A 14,356-nucleotide genomic window follows, 5' to 3' on the forward strand; every position below is an offset into this window, starting at 1 on the left:
TATATAGCTCTGGAGCTGGCACGAATGGTGCAAATTCGGCTGGGGGGACTGTGCAAGGTTATAGCAAGGTTGCTCTGCAGCAACATTTATCCAGATAACATCTTGTATTTTAAAAATACATTAGTTGATAAAAACTTCTGCATCAGCACTCTCGTCCATGTCCTTCCCATATTCAAAACCACCTAACTAAAGTTTAGGAGAAAGTCAGAACTGTGCAGACGAACAGCAGTGATTTACAAAGAAACAGGTAATTAAATAACATTTCCTTCTGGAGGGGAGGGTGAAGGGAAACCAAAGAGCAAAGAACAGTACCTAAAGAAAATCCCCTGGTTGGTGCTATCAGCACATCTATTGTTGTGGGCAGGTTTTCTCCCGGTTAAAGCTTTTCAAGCCGAATCCCCTGCAGTTAAGCGCCTTTAACAACCGCACAGAAAGGGCCGGGTAATTCATCAGCGCTCCTGCTCGATGCCTGGCAGGCAGCTGGGACTTTTTAACAAAATTTTGAATCAGCATTTCAAAGCCGGCGTAGCTCGGCGTTTCCCTGGGTTTAGTCTCCACGGGGAATTGCGGGATGGACAACAAAAGGTTTGGAAGGGACCAGCAGGGAAGGGGTAAGTACAGGCTTCACGTGGCCGCCAAGGCGGCTTCTCCGGTGGAATGGAAGCCTCTGCAGAGAGCTCCAGAGATGAGGATGAGTGGTGGTGACGGCAGGAGAAGCAGATTTAAGTCTTCGCCCAGAAAGACAATGACCCCTGCTCTGCCTCGGTTTCCCCCATGGGAAAGACCTCTCTGGGCCATTCCAGGAATAACACATTTGAAAAGATTTCTCGGCAACCATGGTAATAGGGGCCACACAAATACCCACAAGTGTGTCGTGTCTGTGGATTTCTCATTAAAAATCCCTTAGAGGTTCACAGATAAAATCTATATGTAAAACTGAAATTTAATTACACAAAAATACTTTGAAGCAGAGATTTGCAGCCACTGCTGTGAGAAACTTAAATTCCAGTAATACAAGAATGATAAATGCTGCATCCTTGAAAGTAACAGGAAAAACAAATCATCCAGACTATCATATTAAAAGGCATATTGAAAAAAGATATGCTGGCAAAATCAAATGTGGCCAGTCATACTTTGTGTACCAAAGTACACATTAGCTTCTTGAAACTTCTAAATCCGCAGAGCAAAATGATTTATAGAAGCTGTTCTTTATCATTCAGGTTTCTAAGTCTTATGTCACATAAAACCCCCTGGCATTAGAAGAACATTCAGGTTGCAAAGGGAAGCAACCGCAGGAAAGGAGAGCAGAGACAGCCTGCATCACTTGGGTCGCACGCACGCTCTTCTTAATTCCGTCAGCATACACTATTTTTGTGCCGAATATTCAGGGCTTATTAAGAGAGCAGCTATTCAGTATTTTGTTTTTCTTATCTTATATCCTCAATCTTATTTTCAACTATTCAAATGTAGCTCTGAAGGCAGAAATCGTTCATTTCTCCCTAGATTTTTCTGTAACACTCTTCACCGTTAAATTCGCTTCAGAAACGCTCGTAAGGACCTTTGCTTTAAGTGAGTTGTGCAGCCTCAGAGAGGGATTATTCGGCACAAAGAACTTTTTAGCCCCTCTGCCTTGTCTCTGCTCAGCTCCAGCCTGCTCCCAGATCCGACCTGGCCAAGACCTCCTGTCCCTGCCGAGCTTCAGTCGCCCCATGGAGGGCTGGTCCCAGTCTCCCTTCCCCGTTCTCACAGGCACAGCTCTTCCCATCGCCTCCAGATTCGACATCTACCATCTTCACACCTCCTGGCAAAGGCTGATGGGGACAAAACCTGGCGTGGTCCTGCTCCTAGCTCTGCAGGGACAGCCTCCACCGCTTCTCACCCCAGGAGTTTCTCTGCCAAAACCCAAGAAGTATTTTCCCCAACTCTGTGCAAACTGCACCTAAGTTTGCATCTCAAAGCCCAGCCCCACTTGGGCTGCTTCTACCCCTACAGCCCTCAGCCCACCTCTGCTCTTCTGCCACGCCAACCTGCTGCAACACGTTCTTAGTCATCCATTCCAACCAACAGTATTTAAAACAATGAGCACATTTCCATTCCTTCTTCCTATGAAAATGGTCTTTTTTTTCCCTCCTGTTTTTTAATTGTTCCCTTCTCAATTTCCACCAACTGTATCTCATTATCTGTTTGTATGTAATATTAAATGGCTCTGTGCTACCCACCACCTCCACCCACCCTCTGTGCTACCCACCACAATCCCTATACAGGTGATTACATACCACAACACAGAGATTTCTCTTGTACTAACAGAATACAATCTTAGATATCACCATTTTGGTAATGGCTGTTAAAATATTGACTTTTTAGGCTGATTGCAGTAGGTATATGCCTTGTTTACGTTTAATGATCACAAATTAAAATCAGCTCAATAAACTGAACATTTGAGGAATGCACATTGCACTATATATAATGAATTATTGCTGGTTAAGTCAATAAGTTAAATACAAACACAATCTCTAAACATATATTTAATTTACAACAGCCCAGAAATCGAGTGGGCCAAATGAAAGCTTGTTTAATGCTAAATTATTTGCCAGCATAGCCACCATATGCCAAGTGCCACAAATAACAATATTCATCACATCAAGAGTCTGGGGATAGTTTCTTTTTAAGATCTTTAGCACAGTGCTCATCACAAATATTATCAACCAGATGCTCTGTTTTTCCAAGAAACAATTCACTCTTAATGTGGAGAAAAAACCAGAAATTCTTTCAGGCTACAAGCCCCTGTGCACATCACAACAACAACAACGCAATCAAGAAGTGGTTAAAGCGGTGTCCCTCCTCATGGCTGGTTCCTCCCTGAGCAAGAACCTTCCTCACCTGCTCCAGCCAGACCTTCCTCTCCCTCTATTTTATGCAGCTATGCAGAGACACAGAAACAACGTCCAAAATACATTCATTCACTCACCAAAGGTCAGATACAAATTAGTACATGATAAAAAGCCACTATCTTGTGCAGAACATCAGCACTGATGGCTCAATTGCTTTTGCTAATATCTTACCTAAATAACACCGCTGTGATAGGAAAACCACAGAAAACAGTATTAAAGTGTAGCTACTGCTCATGATGGTAATGTCAAGGTTAAACCTGCAGCCAATACAAGTATTAATAAGATCAGTGGTTGGCTTGTACACGCCAGTATATATTATTCATTGTGTAAATCATGGCTTTGATAATGACATGATTTTCACAAACGCAACATGACATTCATTCACTAAGATATAACACATACCTGCAGGGCATTCAGTGAAAAGCCTTCTGCAGTACTTTAATTGATGTATAGTCCTTTGTGGCTTATATCCATTCAAATCAATCTCAAATCCTACATTTTTAATTGGCTCAACTGTATTATTATTTATTTGGGTAAACAATTAATGGTAATTTATGGAGCTATTATTTAGTTAGTCCCAACACTGCTGCAGCGCCAGACATGATGTCTGACAAGGTTTGGTCTGGATTTGATATATGGCTAGTGAGACACAGCACACTAAAAGGGCCCAACCATGATCAGGGATTCACTGGGCAAAGCTTTGTTCGAACATATACTAAAAAAAAGGTTCATGCCCTAGAGAGCTGCAATGGAAATATGCCACAGTGCCAGAAGACGGCATGGGAAACCAAGGCATGGTGAGATAAAATGACTTGCGTCGAGCAGAGCAAACCTTGTCCCCCTGCTCATGAGTGGTACTGCCAAAACCCCCAAAAATGTCATAAATTACTGTGGGAAGAATTGTTTGTATCTTATCCTTGAATTCTGCTTTCAGATGTTTTCACTATGGTGACCAACTCAGCTACGAGTATTTGGGATTTCTCTGTCTCTGGCAATACCCCAGGTGCCTGAGCGAGTGTTTCTGGCAGTGGTTAATCCTAGGTGGAAAGGATTTAATAAGCATTAGCTAAATAATGCTATTTGAACCAGGTGACATGAATACTCTTTCATTTTTCTTACAGCTACTCTTCATCTTTTGCCAAACCTCTAATTTCTCTATCTTTTCTACTATTTTCTCCCTTCCCTTTACTACGGCTACATTGAGCAAGACAGCAAAGTGCTAATGTGTGGAATTGAGAAGATTGTCTCTGATCCTATAAAAAAGGGCATCCCACAAAAGGAAGTGGCTCCAACTAGTGCCAAAAGCTGAAAGACACCGCTCTTTCAGTCCAGGTCAGATCAAGGAGGACTGTAATTTTCCACCCCCACTTCATGAAGAGCAGAGGAGGGCAGTGCTCAGTGCTGCCATGAGCAAGGCAAACCTCACCTCCAACCATGGGCAACATGAACTTTTCAGGAAAAATCCTTCAGACCCTCTGCAAAGCGGTGGTCGGTTGGCTCATTGCATGGGCTCACAGCACAGCAAGGGCTGTGGGCAATGCTTGATAAACCTCGCCAAATAGGTGGGAGCAGAAGTATAGGATCGGGTCCTGTAACTATTCAAGCATGCTCTGAAATGACCCCTGCTCATCTGTGCTTTGGCTGTCCCCCTGCAGCAAGCCACTGACTGCACCTGAAAATGAAGAACGTCAGCGGTGTCTCAAGGTGTGCACCAAGGACTGACTTGCATAAGCTCTTCTGTTCTTTGCCCCAAGTTAAAGCTACGCCTGTAATTTTAAATCCCCCCTCTGAAGCCATGGCGCTCTCATTATACTTCATGCACTGCAAATCATTAACTCTCAGTATAAATCAAGAGCAATGCTTATATAGCAAACGTCAAGGATGAAGTACTGAAGTCAGGGACATATTGTGAAAAAAGGCTCTTAATGATTCAGAGTAATATATTTCAGATGTTTGAGCAAACAAAGCATTCATAAACCACCGCAGAATTGCTCCTTTCAGACTGAATGGAGCCTTTATTCCCAAGTTACAGATAATAGTGATTGAAGGAAGGAGAAAAGCCAAGGACACTAAAACAGGTAAATCAGTGTTCCCCAATATTTTCAAGCAGGGAGGCATAGAAATATTTCACAATGATCTTCTGTAATACTGCCTACTGCAGTGTGGAAACTTGCTTAAACTATTTTCTCCTAGCTTCTTCATTTAGCAATACCTGAGGGTATTAACTGCTCATCAAAATTTATGCTACATGTTTAAGGAAAAAGCATGCTTATCTCCCGTAGGGTTACACAGGTTGGAAGGTAAAAGTCAGGAGATCCCTCCTTCCTAGTCTTCCATTAATATATGGCACAAGGGCTCTGCACACCAGCTGTGTATGTCCTTGAAGACCACCCCGAGGAGAAGCCCAGCCGACAACACGCCTGCCAGAGCACTGCTAGTGCGCTACAGGAAAAACCTGCGTGGGATGGTCTTTTGTGAACAGAGTCTTGGGAAGACTTTAGGTCTGAAGTGGCTCACTCCAGGACTACGTGGACCATATCACTGAAGCTTGCAGTTTGCTGCAACTTGCAGTGGGAGACGCAAACCTGCACTTGTTCTTGTGGCATGAAATGCAGCAAATGTCCAAGAACTCAAAAGGGTATTTCATGACAGAAGAGGATGTGAGTAGTTTATGTTCGATGACTAATATAGAGACATTGGCATTTGTCCAGGATGTCAAGGTTAACAACAACCCCTCTATCACAAAAAATGTTATGGGTGAATCTTAAATGACTACAGATGGTCAGGTGTTGATTTTGCATGTCCTTTGAAAGACAGTACTGTCAGCAAAACAGTGCCTTCTAACCAAATTTTGAAGTTCAATACTCTGTCAGCAGGAAGAGTGTTGGCTCTTTAACTGACTCATCAAAATACTGTTCTTTTAGTTTCCTCTAGTGACTTTCCATTCGAGTACTGCTCTGTTGCTGGTTCTCCAGGACAAGAATATCTGCACAATTCGTAGTGGGTTTTTTCCTCTCCCCAGTAATATTCCTTTATGGAAAGAACGTAAAAATCTTTGCTTTACAGATGGTGAGCTGAAGCGGAGACAGACGTTATTTAGCTGCAGTTACACAGCGTATCTGAACCAGAACCAGACACATGCCTTATTTCCCAAGGTTACTCTTCCAGCCTCTCCGAGATTACTTTATAATCCCATTATGGGTGGAATAGCTATGTACACACAGTTGCCTTCTTGGAGTGCTCATCTTAAAATGTGAGCAAAGTTTGAGTTTTCAGTGGTCATCATGCCTTGTTTTGACCTTGGCTTCTGCACGGGTTTGCCGAAGGGCAGAGTGGGAACAATTACCATCGAACCTGAAAAAACAGTCTGAGAGGAGACTGGGGGCTGGATTAAAATATATGGCCACTGAACTAACAGCCTAACACCACAAGAAATGTCATCAAAAGACCTTCTGCACCTTCATGCTGTTACACTACACTATAAGTCATCTGAGCCGGTATTGCTGGAGTCTTTTGATCCTGGCTCGGCTTTTGCATGTGCTCTGGAGACCTGCACCAGCTACCCCTCCCAAGAGCAATATAGGGTGTGCTACCACGTGGCAATGGTGCCTATGGGACCAGGACAACAAGTCACCTCCTCGACTGTGCTGGCACCTTCCTTGCCTCTTTTCTACTTCAGCTAGGAGCTTTTCTTCATCCCCCATTTCTGATGGAGAAGATGGCCCTGTGTCCTACACAGGGTGCCCCCCATGCTGGTCAGGGATGGGGTCCCAGCAGCACTGCTGCAGGGTGCTCCACTCCTCCCGGGCTCCCTCCCAGCCTCATCACCCTGACATCTCTGTCACATTTATCATTGGGCGATGCATGCAAACAGAAAATACAATAGACTAACTCATTTATTTCCACTTATTATTGATGACCTTTCATGACTTTCATAACTTCGCCTCGCTCCACCACTCATGAGTTATGAGGTCATCCGTAACTCAGGGAAATAAATGAAGTTTCCCATCAGCCTATTGTATATCCCCATTTATTACCTTTTTATTACCAACCTTTGAAATTTTATCCCCTAGTATCTTGTTTTACAGTGGCATAACATTCAGATGCAGGCATGTATATGAATCAGGCCAAAATGGGTCAGTTCAGCTGGGTTTCGCTAGAAGAAGAGCTATGCTGATCCACAGACACAGTGCCATTTCTTCCAAGCCATCAGACCACGTCTGAGCCTCTACAACCAAATTATGCTAGTGCTCAGGATCTTGTGTTTGTACAAAATGAGGTACAATGTTTTCATCTGACTAATTCATGCTAAGATCATTTGTGGAACAAGGTTTGCCAAAGAAATGGCAAGACATACCATACAAATCATTGGTTCAAAGGTTTAGAGAAGATGTTTGAGGGCTAGCTGCTAGAGGATATGATGGCTGTACAGCATTGCATATAACAGGTTGAATAAGCTGTTAAAAGGTTAAAAAGCTTCAGCTGCAGCATTTCTGAGCAAGTGCAGTGCTTCTTAACAGAATCACTTTTGTCTTTGACCTGTCAGTAAAATGCCAGAAGAATTAAATCAGACGGTACAGTAATCCTCAAGGTAATACTTAAATTCTTTGGCTGTATTTATCGCAGCAGCTCCTGTGCTCCAGATGCTTTAATGACCGCTTTTGCAGGACTGTGCGTATGCCTTCACGGCCGCAGTGCTTCCCGTGGAGGTGCTGCCGTTCCCTAGGGGTCCTCGGCTTCGCAAACCATGAAATGAGCCATGGCCAGTGCTGGCCTGGGGAAAGCCCTCCTCGGGGGGAGAAGGGAGGGAGGAGGGAATGCATTTGCCAGGTAAGGGCAAATTCCTTTGAAAATTTGGGCTACGTACTCCATGCTGGAGTTGGGGCAAGCATGGTCCCTTCTCCGTGCAACAGAAAACCACAAAGGTCAAGAGGCTTCCCTAAGTCCAGAAGCAGAGTAAACCATGAGGAAGGCTAGAGCTGTCTTCCAGAAGTTTTGCCTGACACAAGGAACTGCAGCTGCAGAAATCAGCTGCTGATCAGTGTAGACAAACGTGAAATAATTAGCCCATGAGTAGAGAACCTATCAAGGGAGCAGCTGCTAATTGCTGCAGTCATGTGCAACACTCAACAGGACTTGAGCACTAATTTATTAATTTATTTATTTTGAACAGAAACCTTCAAGACCACCATTTAGTGCACAGTAAGAAAAATCAAAGCAAAGCTATGATGCCATGAGAAAACAAACACAACATTGTGACTTCTCTTCTTGCTTACTGTACCTGGGTGGCCATGGCAAGGAGCATAGTGTCACTGCTCTGTGAGACCAACAGTGCAGCCCCAGAACCAGTCCAAGACCTGAAAGGTTGAGGGTAAGGCATAAATAAAGTCCTCACTAATTTAAGAGGAAAATATCGGGATTACCCACTGAGGTTTTCAAAATGCGCAAGTATTGGAGACCTGATAATACTGATATATCGCCACACTTGCGAAGACTAAGAGAGACTATAATAAGGAAATATAGGCAGACTGAAGAACTCAGAGCAGCTTCACGAAATAAAACAAACAGATCTTAAAAAAATTTTTTTTCAGGCAATTAAGTGAAGTCAAGAGCACGGAGGGAGTGCTAGCTTGTTTCCAATGGGAATGTTAGAAAATAAATTGAAAGGACAAGAAAATTGTCTCTGAATCAGGACCAAATTCCATAGCTCATGGGACCATTTCTACTGACTTTCTACAAAGTAATTTGCTCTAAAAATACAAATATAAATGTCCTCCCTGGACCCAAATGAAGGATCCCCCTACCTGGACAGCAGGGAGCTCCCCAACCCCAGTTCATGCTGAAGGACTTATTCCCCACAGCTCAGGAGAGGGGGAGAGGTGGGGGGCAGGGGACTTGTGCCAACCTTGAACCACGGCTGGGAGCTGATCCTAGAAAAAGAACAGCAGAGTCATGGTTTCCTTCCTGAATGGATGCTCAAACCCACGTAAATCTGTCCTGGAGAAGGAATACCATGTGCTTACATACCCACCGCTCTTGGGAACAGAAGGAAGGAATATGACCCTCTGCCCTTCACATAACAGTTTCCCATTACAGATCACACTTGTTTTATTTGTAATGGGAAAAATCTTTACTTAAGTATCCTTTCATTCCATAACTCTTCCTTGTTTTGTGAACCAGCACCTTCTCAGGTAACATTTCCCTGCAAGTCCTGGTAAGAAGGTGGGCCTAGAGGAGCTGAGCAGCAGAGTATGTAGCCTGCAGAAGACTTTATTTTACAATCCTTTACAGGCGAATGGGGAAAACTCAATAATGTTCACTATCATTATTGAGTATAGTTATTAGCTTTGAACGTTTTCTAAAATAAGCCTGTCATTAAGACAAACGTCTTGTTAATGGTAGGAATTTCCCAACTGAAGCATTAAAAAACCTGCAGTGCCTGCATCATTAGCCGCCTCGGAAAGCTCCTCCGCTGTCCGCGGCTCCATGTCACAACAGCCAGTGCCACCTTCTGCTCCACTTCCACGCCGGAGCCTTTCCCATAGTGATTCCTACTCTCTGCATTGCAGACAAAGAGGACATCTGCGCTAACTTAGAGTGGTGGAGAAGAACGTTAGAAAACTAGAAGGCAGGCCACCATGTCATGACCTACAGCATGTTTAGCTGCCTGATGTATGGGATGAAAATGATATGACCCCCCCCAACTGCAGCTCTACGTAAGGAAAAGCCAACCAGAAAAAATTGGGCAAACCAATGCTCTCCTGGAAAATACGGCCCAATTATCTCCCAGATCTTGTCCCAGTCCTGCTCCCATTCTCTGGGATAGCTGTCCCTTAGGCCCCACTTCTCGGCTCTCTCCTCCAGCCCTGCTCCAGCAGCTCCCCATCCTGCCCATAACGATAGCCTCAAAACTTTCTATTCCCACATCACAACTCGTTCTGCCTTCATATGTTATTTTTTATAATACACCAAAATGATACTATCCAAACCAAGAGAGTAGATGACTCCTGATACATGTGGACTACAAGTTAGGACTTCGAAACTGGAGATCCCTTCCATACTTAACAGAGAGAAAGTCAGAGGTACCTGTCTCTGACTAGTGAAGATAGTGAAAGGCCAAAGTAAGCGAGGTATTAATTTAAGCCCCTCATTTAGATGTCCTGGATTAGGCAGGATGAAGAACAGGTGCCTCGGGACATACTTGCATCACCTTTCTGTAAATAAAAGTCATGCTTTCTATTACAAAATGCAAGAAAAGAAAATAAATATTTTATAAGCCTGAGGGAACCTGACATTTTTTTCTCTCCCTACTAGAGTGAAGGTAGCTTTAGTCAGCATTGTGCTCCCTGTTTCAGTACAACAGAAGTTAGTATTTTCAGTATTAATGTATGCTATCCATAGATCCAGGTTCATACCAGTGGTTACCAGTACGTATTGTGGGAAGGGTCAGTGTCAAGGATAGACTACAATGATTTATCTAAATATTTAACATCTTATGTTTGTAAGTCCTGATTCCTGTCTTGCAAAGTCTGATTTTTAACCTTACCTTGATAATGAAAATTTTAATCATGACAGAGGTGTCATTGAGACCCTGTGCTGTTAATAGCATTTGGAGCCAGCAAAAATCACCTTGCACTTGAAATGACTTTGGCAAAGTGACTTCTATTGAAATAACTGAGCTTCCCAGGTTCTTCTCAAAATAATAGAAATACATCTTCTGTAATGTAATTTAAGAACTAGCTACCAGGCTGAGGGCAGTTTTGATTTTATTGATATTAGTTTAGTGAACACTGTATATTGTAAAACTGATAGAGTGGGAAAATGACTTCACTAGATATCAAATTTGATGGAGCTGGTAGCTGACTGCAAACGTAAGCATGGGAACTATCACCTAAGGAGGTACTCAGTATTTCATTGCGGATTTTTAAATGTTTCATATTCAGAATAACCTAAAACAGTGGCCCAGAAAACAATAAAATATGCTTGTGTAATACTGCCGTTTATGTGCAGTTACACTTCATTATCCCTGTAATCTAACATGGTGGCTCAAAAAGGAGAACATGAACATTTTCTGAGTGATTTAGCAGGATGCTTTAATGATGTATTGAAAATGAACATTGACCCTATGTAATAGGTGCTAAACTGACACTCTTAAAGCACTCCATCCGTTTCACTTAGACTGACTATCCTTCTTAAATCATCAGTGTGTCATTTTTATGATGCAGATCCATCTATTGAGACTATGGGACTGTGAAATGTCATAAAAAAAGGCAATAAGAAAAAAAATAAAATTAAGTTGCAGGTGGCAAGTATTAGCATTTCAAAAATGTTCTGTTGCATTACACTATTATTCCATCTCTGTCAAGGGGCAACAAGATTCAATTCTCCCCTTAAAGAGCCTGTGCTGTTGAATGCATTAGCTCAGGGCACGAGGAACTCTTGTGCCAGCTGAAGGGCATTTTACAATAAAGGTAAAATATATTTAGGACTAAATTTGATAGGACACAAGGGTCAGACTCCCCCTCAGATGACAAAGCCAAGATTGCTTCTTTTCTTCCCTGTTGTGTTCCTTAGCTCCCAGGCTTTTCACAAATTAAAGCGTTGAAACTTTTTGCCCACCAGAAAAGCTGAAAAGGCAGGGTGGCAAGGGAGTTAATTGTAACCCTAGAAGGTCAGGCTCTCCAGCTGGCAGGGCTTGTCCAAGTGTTCGTGCAATGCAGACCGAGGACATTTGGTTATGGGAAACAGCACAAAAGTGGTTCCCTTCAGCTTTTTTCTAACTCTCCAGCTTCAAGCTGAAGTGAGATTATAAACTGAGTTAAATCCCCTGAAATCACCACCAGGCAGAGAAACATCCCGTGCAGGATGCCAAGGATTTTCAGTACTGTTTGAGGGCATATGTGAGGCTCTGAGTGGAACTATAACTAAAAAGTGTAATTATTCATAATGATTTCCTAGAGAGGAGCAGGCTGGCACTTCGATGGTAGGATGCCATCCGCCGTCCCTGTTTGCGGCGACTGAAGGATTCATTCTGGCTCTCACTGAAACCTGCCACCACCAGCGGATTTTTATACTTGGAGACCAAAGACACTGACTCAAATATATAGTGAAATAATTCAGTAAATCTGACTATTTCCATCTAGTCACAGCTAGAAAATTCCTCGTACTGTAACTGTAGCATCTATTTGTTATACGCTGGGAAGAAGGGGAAAGGACATCTCAGCAGCAAGCCTGACGTGCTTGGGTTTGCAGAGGCACAGAAATTCCCACACAGTACCCCAAATCATGACTCAATTCCAATATCCTTGTCTTAACAAGTGCCGTGACCCAAACATTTTCAAAGATCTCTAAATAGATTTTGATTCACAACTCGTAGAGAAAATAAAAACGAAATCTTTTGAACCCTTTACAGGTGCTGCAGAAATAATCTTTATCATTCCAAAGCTGCAGTTTTAAACCCCAGCATCTCTGTACAACCAAAGGTTGTAAGCATGGTATTTCTCCAAATCGAGATGATTGTCTTCCATGTTCATGGAAGTTGCACCACGCTAATGAGCCATAAATGATTATACTTGACGCCTGCTGCTCTGTCAGGTGGGAATTTACTATCAATGCAAATCTGGGTGGAAAATAAGAAAAAGAAAATTTGGGAGGGGAAGAAGGAAACATCACTGTTTAGTGACTGTTTTATAAAATTCAATGATGTGAAGCTTCCCAGAAGTCTGTACGATTGCAGGAATTATGGGATAATGGTTGGTCAGGATACATCCCCGCCAGGTTCTCTCTACTGACCAGCTTGTCCTGCACACACAAAGTAACAAGATTCATGATTTTCTCAGATTTTGGTTAATTTTTTATATGTATGGCAAATTTAGGAAAAAAATTCCTGACTTCCAAGTGCAGCCCAACTGCCAGGTTTAAATCCAATACTGTAAAACATCCAATATTAGAGCTTCACACTGTAGTAGTAATAATAAGATTTTTTTTTTTCTGTAGCGTGGACTAAACACTGGACATTTCTCTAATCTTGTTACCGAAAGCGGCTGAGCAATTCTCACTGTGGTTTCCAGAAAGCAAATAAAAAAGACAAATTCATTTTCAGCAGGTTCCTGGCACGGAGCATTTCAGCTCGAACAGATTCGGTTTGGCAAAGGCATAAGAACTGGAAATAAAATCTCTCTATGGGAAGCATCGAGCGGAGGCTGCTCCCAGCCAGGCAGCCCCACGCCACCACGCTGCGTGGGGCACGCCGGCACCCGCAGCCCCGCAGAGGGTGGGCAGGAGCAGAAAGCTCCATCTTTTTCCTAAACTCTCCTCTTTTCTTGCCTTGGTTGCCCTTTCTTGGCTCCTTCTGAAACTATGTTCTTATTTCAAAGTCTTGGCCCTATAACCCACCTCCTATGAAGTCCTCTCCTCCACCTCCAGCCCTGCATCCCTTCCCCTCTCCATGACCAACCCTCTCTCCGTTCCACCAAACCCATCACCGAGGCGGCGGCTGGACCACGCAACCCACGGCACAAACAGCCTCCCGCTGCCCCTGCAACACCAGGGGCTGTCTTCAGCCATCAAAACCGAGCGTTCAAAGTCTGCTGATGACCAGGTGTTTGGGGTTGTTACCACTGCTCACAATCCAATTTATTTTACTTCTTCCTAACTTTAAATCTGGCATATGATGATTTTCAAGTTCTTGAATTGGCAGCCTCTGCAGTGGCCTTTCAGATGTCCACAGTATATGAATGTGGGAACTCCTGTATATATAGATGCACACAGAGTCATACACCCCTAAAGCACACTTCAGTATATGCGCTTCCCCCCAAACCCATTTAATTCCAAAATGGAAAAGCACAGGAAATACTTTTTCTTTGACAAGCCTGATATTTGTGCAGTAAGTGAATTGGGAGTGATTCACCCCTACGGTAAGGAATTTGCAAAACATATTCTAACTGTTTACTATATCAAACAGTTTAAATTATGACTGCATTTTATCTTTCTGTTCACAGAAGGCTGGCTTTTTCTTTACAGGCATTCATCTAATGGGATTCTGTCTGTGCTATTTTCCCCTGTGACTGGTAGCGGGAGTCTTCAGTCAGCAGTTTCGTTCCTGGAATAGGTTTTATTTCAATGGGTTCTGGAGTACGTGTTACTCAGTAATAAATAAGAGCTAACCAAGCCGGGACGATTAAAGATCAATTAAGGCATAATAAATTCTATAATAGATTGTGGCAACAGAAGGTTGTTGTGCTTCTCAGCCCAAGGACTGAACCTCATGGTACTGGAAAAGCTGAATGATGGACAGTTTTCCTGGTTTTCCTGGATTACTCAATGGAGGATGGTCTGTTTGGATACAGAATGAAGGGAAAAAGGAAAGAAGGAAGGTGGAGGGTGGGAAGAGGCTGGGATCCACCATGCCATGCTACTGGCAGGCTGCTGTATATTGTCCTTGAGTTTCCTAAGGGATGCAGTTA

The 14,356-nt window shown here is 43.1% G+C and overlaps 1 protein-coding gene across 2 annotated transcripts in view; it reads right to left on the bottom strand.

Moving 5' to 3' along the window:
- The window catches only part of FSTL4 (follistatin like 4), a 227,217-nt gene that overhangs the window by 49,823 nt on the left and 163,038 nt on the right, over window positions 1-14,356 (bottom strand). The window lies entirely within an intron of this gene.

This window comes from Calonectris borealis, chromosome 15 (genome assembly GCF_964195595.1).
Source record: "Calonectris borealis chromosome 15, bCalBor7.hap1.2, whole genome shotgun sequence".
Taxonomy (NCBI): domain Eukaryota; kingdom Metazoa; phylum Chordata; class Aves; order Procellariiformes; family Procellariidae; genus Calonectris; species Calonectris borealis.